We start from the raw sequence: 8127 nt of genomic DNA on the forward strand, positions 1-8127 counted from the left end.
GGAGGAAGCAGAGACTATATATGAAGAGAAAAGCTGACTTTTTAAAAACTGGGACTAAAAGGGTAATACTTTAAGTTAGATGCTGGGGGTAAAGGAGAGAAGAGAAAGAGGAGATGACTTGCAAATTACAATATTGTTCATAGTGGGAAGACAATATAAAAAAGGGGGCGTACTGAATGGTATTGAGTAAAGGTATTAGAACAAAATTAAAATATTCCTAAATACCCAAATTAATGAGATAGAAAGAGAGAGAGAAAGAAATAAAACAGACTTCATAGGAAAGACTTCATATGATTATGACAAAACTGAAGCAAAGCATATCAATTGTATCAATACATGCAATAGGGCTTAACTGACCTATAAAAAGAAAAGAATTTTCAGATTGGATAAAAAGTCAATATCTAACTCTATGCTGGATAGAAGAGACTTACCTAAAATATAAGATTAAAATGGTAAAAACAAAAGGATGGTGTTTTTAAAAATTTAAGTGTACCTGGTATATCTATAACCATTCTAAATAAAACCTAAATTTAAAAAAGGGTGGGACGGATCAAAGCCACAATGAGCTATCACCTCACACCTGATAGAATGGCTATTATGAAAAAGACAAGAAACAGCAAGTGTTGGAGAGGATGTGGAAAAAAGGGAACACTTGAACACTGTTTATGGAAATATAAATCGGTGCAGCCACTGTGGAAAACAGTATGGAGGTTCCTCAAAAAATTAAAAATAGAACTATCATATAATCCACCAAGTTCACTTCTGGGTGTTTATCTGAAGGAAATGAAATCACTATCTCAAAAACATATCAGCACCTCCATATTTTGCAGCATTATTTCCAATAGCCAAGACATGGAAACAACCTAAGTGTCTATCAACAGGTGAATGGATAAAGAAAATGTGATACTTATATAAATTCAGCAATATTTAGAAGGAAATCTTCCCATTTGTAACAACGTGCATGGACCTCAAGGTTATTATGCTAAGCAAAATAAGTCAGACAGAGAAAGACAAATACTGTGTGTTCTCACTTATATGTGAATCTAAAAAAAAAAACAATAGAACACATAGGTACAGATTGGTGGTTGCCAGAGGATAGGCGTGGCAGTGGGTGAAATGGGTGAACTTCTAGTAAGGTAAATAATTCCTGGAGATATAATGTACAGCATGGTGACTATAGTTAACTACACTGTCTTGTATATTTGAAAGTTGCTAAGAGAATAGATCTTAAAAGTTCTCATCACAAGAAAAATAATTTTAAGTGTGTGAGGTGATGGATGTTAACTTATTCTGGTAATCATTTTGCAGTACATACATATATCAAATCATTATGTTCTACACCTAAAACTAATACAATGTTATATACCAATTATATCTCAATTTTAAAAAAAGTAAACAGGGTCATGACTTTATTATTAGACAAGCAAGAATTCAGCCTTGTTCCCCCTAAAGGAAACAAAAAGACACTTTATAATGCTAAATACTGCAATTTGCAAGGAGGAAACTATCATTAATATCCATGTGCCCAATAAAACAGCAACGAGTATTATAAAGCAAACTGAAAAGGAATGCAAAGATAAATAAGCAGAAACTCTAATAATTGGAAATTTTAACATACTTTCATAACAGAATAGACCTAACTGGACAAAAAAATGTGTATGGATACAGAAGACCTAAACAAAATTGTAAACAAAGTAGATCTAATAAATGTAAACACTGAATCCTGATAATAGAGATTAAACTTTCTTCTAAATCACATGGAAAATTCACCAAATTGACATATTATAGTCCACCAAGAAAATTTCAATACATTCCAAAAATGTAAATGATATAAGGGGCCTTCTGTGATCACAATTCTATATAACTGGCAAATAATGACATTAAAAAAAACTCTTCCACCTAAAACTGTAAAAACACACTGCTAATCAATCCTTGCATCAAGAGGAAATAGTGAAATGAAACTGTGCCCCCCAAAAGCTAAGTATTGAAAAAGTCAAGAAAATGACAAACCACTAGCTAACCTAAACCAAAATAGGGAGTGGAGGAAGGTTTGAAGGTATAAACATATGAAATAAAAGGTAATGGAACAATAACCATAAAATCAGAGGAAATGTATAAAAACTTATAAACACTACTTTGCACAACTCTATGCAAATAAAACTGAAAACCTGTATGAAACCATTTGAAATGGTTGTTATATATTATATATTAGTGTTCCATAAATATATAATTTACACAATTTCCCCAGAATCAATAGCAAGTCTAAAGAGAGCAATTTCTACAGACATTACAGAGAAGGTTTTCAGAGCTCCCACATAAAAACACCATGCCCAGTTGGTTTTACAAGGGGCTTTCTATCAAACTTTTAAAGATCAGATAAATCTAATGCTACTTAAACTATTTCAGAGTATGGGAAATAAAAGGAAATTTCCCAAGTTCTAAGAAATGAATATAGCATTGATACCCAAACTTCACAATGATTGTACAAAAAAGAAAATTAGGGACTTCCCTGGTGGTGCAGTGGTTAAGAATCCGCCTGCCAATGCAGGCGACATGGGTTCTAACCCTGGTCCGGGAAGATCCCACATGCCGTGGAGCAACTAAGCCTGTGCACCACAACTATTGAAGCCCACACACCTAGAGCCCGTGCTCCGCAACAGGAGAAGTCACTGCAATGAGAAGCCCGCGCACCGCAATGAAGACTAGCCCCCTCTCACCGCAACTAGAGAAAGCCCGTGCACAGCAACGAAGACCCAATGCAGCCAAAAATAAATAAATAAAATAAACTTTAAAGAAAAGAAGAAAAAGAAAATTATACACCTGGCTTAATTGGGTTTCCCTAGAAAGCCAATATAGAGACGAGGTTCAAGTGCTAGTAGCTTGGGAGCCAGAGGGGGAAAGAGAAACGAGGAAGGAAGGGAACCAATAATGTGTTACTATCAAGCAAATTGTGGCTAAGGGCAGCTGGAACTTAATCCTGCTGCGGAATTCCCAGAGTTATCCTGGGTGAGCCTTGGTATTTATCCACCAGCTCATGTTAGTCATTGGTTGAGGGCTGCTCCAACGGGGTGCAAATTTCCCAGCATTTCTGGCCGGCTCCTTGCTCTCTAGTTAAGTGGGTTCCACTGGCCAGAGAAAATCTTCAGGCAAAGAGTTGTAAATGCTGGTCATTGAAAACTGGGCAGATGTGTACACAAATAGTAAGTGCCAACGTGGTATGGGTGAGGCACTGACAGCCTTTACTCAAGACCAGTCTTAATTATGAATATTGATGCAACAAATTAAATATTAGCAAACAGAATCTAAGAGCACATTAAAAAATAGATGCCATACAAGAGATGCTGATTCCAGGAGAAATTAGTATATTTATTAAAATAGTATAGTCATTAATATAATACATCAGTTTAACAGAATTAAGAAGAAAAATCACATAATCATCTCTATAGATGTTAAAAAGATATTTGACAAAATTCAACATTCAGTAAGATGAAAATTGATACCCATTATGCATGATAAAATGTGTATACCTCTGCCCCAAAATCAGCATTTAACTTAATGGGGAAATACAGGGCTTTCCTGCTGAAGTCTCTAGACGAAATACAAGGATGCTCAGAGTCTTCACTAGTACCTAAACACTGAATTGGCAATGTTAGCCAAAACAGTTACATAAAAGGAAACAGTGAGAAACAAGAATTCAAAAGCATGAAGTAAGACTATTTCTAGACGCAGATGTTATGATGGCATACCTGGGGGTGGGAGTGGGGGAAGCATCAGAAAAACTGCTACTAACAAGAGAATTTGGTAAAGTAGCAAGAAATAAAATAAACACACAAAAATGCCACCCAGTCTGAAAATATAGTGGAAGGGAAAACCCATTTATAAGAGGAATAAGATAAAATACCTCGTCATAAGCTTAACAAGAAATCTGCAAAAAATGTATGAAGAAAACCATAAGACATTCTGGAAATATAAAAAACAGATTTCAGTAAATGGAACGATATAACATAGATAATCCATGGTCTTGGATAGAAAGATTCAGCGTCAAAACATGTCAATCACCTAAAGTACACTATGAAATTTTCCCAATCCTAATATAAATACCAAAAGATATTTTTTTCTCTTTGAGAGATTATAAAGTTCATACAAAAAGACGAACAAACAGTAGCAGCAGGGAGACTCTGAAAAGGAAAAGCTATAGTGGGAAGGGGGAGCTACCCCTGGTAGATATTAAAAACATGAAGTCTGCATAATAATTAAAAACAGTATTGGTACACAAAAGAGGGGAGATCCCAGAGCAGTGGGAAATTTGGTGTAGATAAGGGGAGCATCTCAGATCAGTAGGGAGAAGATGGGCTTTTTAATAAGTGGCATTGGAACAAAATAATAGCCATTTGGAAAAAAAAAAGGAAAGTTGCATCCATTCCACACACTATGCATCCAAATAAATTGAAAATGTATTAGAGATTCAAACTTTAAAAATGAAACCTTAAAAGTACTGAGAGAGAGAGAGGGGGAGGGAGGGAGGGAGAAAACATTTTCTTTATAACTGGAATCAATGGGGAAATTTTTCTTAACTATCATTCAAAATACGGAAGCAGTAAGAGAAAAGATCCATGATCTGACTATACAAAAATTCAAAAATAAACTTTATATAACAAAAATCAGCATAAGCAATGTAAAAAGGCAAATGACAAACTTGAAAACAAGATTTCCAACTTATCTCACTGCCAAGTGTCAATACTCATAACATTAAAAGCTTCTAAAAACTGAGAAGAAAAAGACCAATAACTCCACGGAAAAACGGGTTGGAGAAATGAACCAACAATTCACAGAAATAGAAATACAAATAATGCTCAAGCATATTTTTTAAAAAAGGTGCTCAAACTCATATTAAACAAACACACAGAGAAAATGACACTGGAGAACCATTTCTCATCTATCAGAAAGGCAAGAATAAAAAATTACAACAGACCTACTGGCAAAGTTGTGGGGATATCCAGACATTGTCATACACTAATGTTGGGAATGCAAAATGGTCGAGTTGCTATGGGAAGGAATAGGCATTATCTAGTAAAATTACAGATATGTATTTACCTTTATACCCAGAAATTCCTATCAATACTCTGGGAAAAAATTCAAGATAACATACAAACTGTGGCACTATTTGCAACAGTAAAAATTAAAATAACCCAGATGTCTATCATTGGGGATCTAGTTGAATAAACACAAAATGGAATACTATGCGATGCAAAAGATGAGAAACATATGTATATCCTGCTATGGAGTGATTTTCTGGATATATTGATAAGTGAATAACGCAAATTGCAAGAGTGTTTATAATATGCAGCCTTTTGTGTAATAAAATGAGGGAAATACCTATATATGTTTATATACATGCACACACACATACATATGCACATATACTTATGTCTTCAAAAAGAAGCAATGGAGGATAAGCCAAAAAAGAATGAAATAGTTACCTATAGGGGAAAGGAAGAAACAGGGAAGGTATTAGACTTCTCCGAATGAGCTGTTTTATAGTTTTGTCTTCGGAATCATGTAAATACTTTATACTTAAAAAAAAATTAAATACAAAAGGAAATAAAAACCCACCCAAAACTGAAAACAGACTGAAATAACTGAATTTAACTATATATCAAGTTTGTGGCCTAACAACACAGAAAGGAATTATTTTAGGCGACTTTAAACCTCAATATTTGGACGTTACATCCTTAGTAAGATGTATCTTAAGGACAATGACAATAGCTACACACCCTCAGAGAAATCTTAAATTGTATTCAATCATCTTAATTTTTCATACTACTATTGGTATGGTTATTTTGAAACTGCTATGTAAATATTTTAGATAGAACAAATAAGTAATTATATTAACACCATTTGCAGCTTAGATGTTTTGTTCAAGAGAAAAGAAATAAAAGCAAAACCCTCCTGTAATCTTAAATTTGAATTGCCAATATCTGTATAAATTCATGGCTTCCTCTTCTCTTTCTGAAAAACTACTTATTCCCTAGCTTGGTCCACTGGAAGGTCTAGAAACAATAGCAACCCACCATACAAGTATCCCTGAGCCCAGATGGTGCCTGCTAAATACCTTTCCCCACTAAAAGGAATAGAGCTTCTTAGATAAATGACTGATTTCAAGTCTGGGTCAGGAAATATAAACCTGGGACACCTGTGGAGCCAGAAAACAAGGACGCTCTCAAAGACTATTGGGGTCATGTCAAAAGGAATCTGGAACTAACTCCAGAGATTCCCACTAGCCCAAACTGACAAAATCTGGATCTGCCAACCATTCTGACATCACTAAAAGTGTGACCAACCAGTTTGTGCCCTGCTGCCTTAATGCATTAGGAAGTGCACAGTACCACCTAATATGTTTTGTAAAATAATGACAACTTTTCTAAATCAAGCGCCTGGTTCTAACTACCATTTTATAGGAAATATGAGGAACAGAGGGATAAGTGAAACTACTCAAGGAAGCAATCAGCCTAATCTAGAATATGGGAAATTCTACAGGTTAAATTTCTGTTTTCTTCAAAGGGAAAATCATACAAAAAGAAGATGAGCTGTTTTAAATTTTAAGATACTTAAAAGGCGTATAAATATAAGAAACTTGTTGGTTGACCTGCATATAGGTTATAGTTATTATCATGGGCAAAAACTCTAATCATGAGAGAAGGGAAGCAGCCCCCGATTGCTGATTGGGTGTTACCTTAAAACTTTTCCAAGAAATTGGAATTAAGATTGCTATCCAAAAGTTAAAATGTAAAACTAAACAACTTGGGTTGTGGGCCCGCCATTGAATTAGCTGAAACAATTAGGATGAGCCTAATTGGTTTAGGCAGATCAGGGCCTACCCCTCCAGCTGGGGGTAGGCGTGTCAATATCACCCAGAAAGCAGAGCTGCTGTTATACGGAGAGGGTGCAAAGGAAATTAGGGAGGCATCCACATGTTTATTGCAGCCAATAATATTTGGGATTTATTATTTTGAGAGTTTTTTCCTAAGAGGTAAATTTTACTCATTTTTTATCTTCAGCAGACTCACCAAACTGATTACTTATGTTGGTAACTTTTCAAGTTGCTCTTATGTGACTCTCAGGCCCATAGGAACAATTATCTACTTAATTTAATTACCCAGTTTTGCAAGTCAAAACTATTTTATCTCTAGAGACATGGATATTTTAATGCTGAAAATTATGGTGTAATTACATTGCAAATAATTTATTTTGGTTAGCCTCATAATTCATCCATTCAATGCTATGGATAAAATCAAACATTTGTGTGAAAGAAATGCTTTATTTTCTAGCAACATAACGTGTTCACGCAGGGGGAGGGAGTAGGGAGGCACGGGGAACAGGATTTTATTTCTAGTTTGGAAGAGTAGCCGCCTTAAATAAACTGGCTTAAACCTTGATTCTCTGCCTCACCTGCTGGAATTTAGAAAAAAATATTTTAAGGGTTGAATTTTGTATACAGTGCAAGGTGTCGTTTCTTTGTCAAAGTTCCATCCATAGTATGGAACAAATGAGATCTGTATTAAATTCTGCTAAATATTAATGAACCAGAACTAACACCCATGAGTTAAATCCTGAGAGAGGACTGGAAGGAAACACTTTTTTTTAAAACATTTAAACATGTAAGATAACACGTTTTGTTTTAAGGCACTAAGTTTGTGGTAATTCGTCACAGCAGCAATGGAAAACAAATATGCATAGTATGTATATTTTTTCTGTCAAGGCTCTCTCTCTTTCAGCATAGTGTCAGTGAGATTCATCCATTTTGTTAAGTATGTCCATAATTTGTTTCACTTCATTGTGGAGTAATTCTATTATTAACTTAGTTTTTCCATTCTCCTGTGATGAACTTTTGATTATTTCTAGTCTTAGACAACTATGACAAAGCTGTTATGAACAGTTTTTTTAAAATTTTATTTTATTGAAGTATAGTTGATTTACAATGCTGTGTTCATTTCTGCTGTACAGCAAAGTGATTCAGTTATACATATATATTCTTTTTCATATTCTTTTCCATTATGGTTTATCACAGGATATTGAATATAGTTCCCTGCGCTATACAGTAGGATCTTGTTGTTTATCCATCCTATA

This window comes from Phocoena sinus, chromosome 10 (assembly GCF_008692025.1).
Source record: "Phocoena sinus isolate mPhoSin1 chromosome 10, mPhoSin1.pri, whole genome shotgun sequence".
Taxonomy (NCBI): domain Eukaryota; kingdom Metazoa; phylum Chordata; class Mammalia; order Artiodactyla; family Phocoenidae; genus Phocoena; species Phocoena sinus.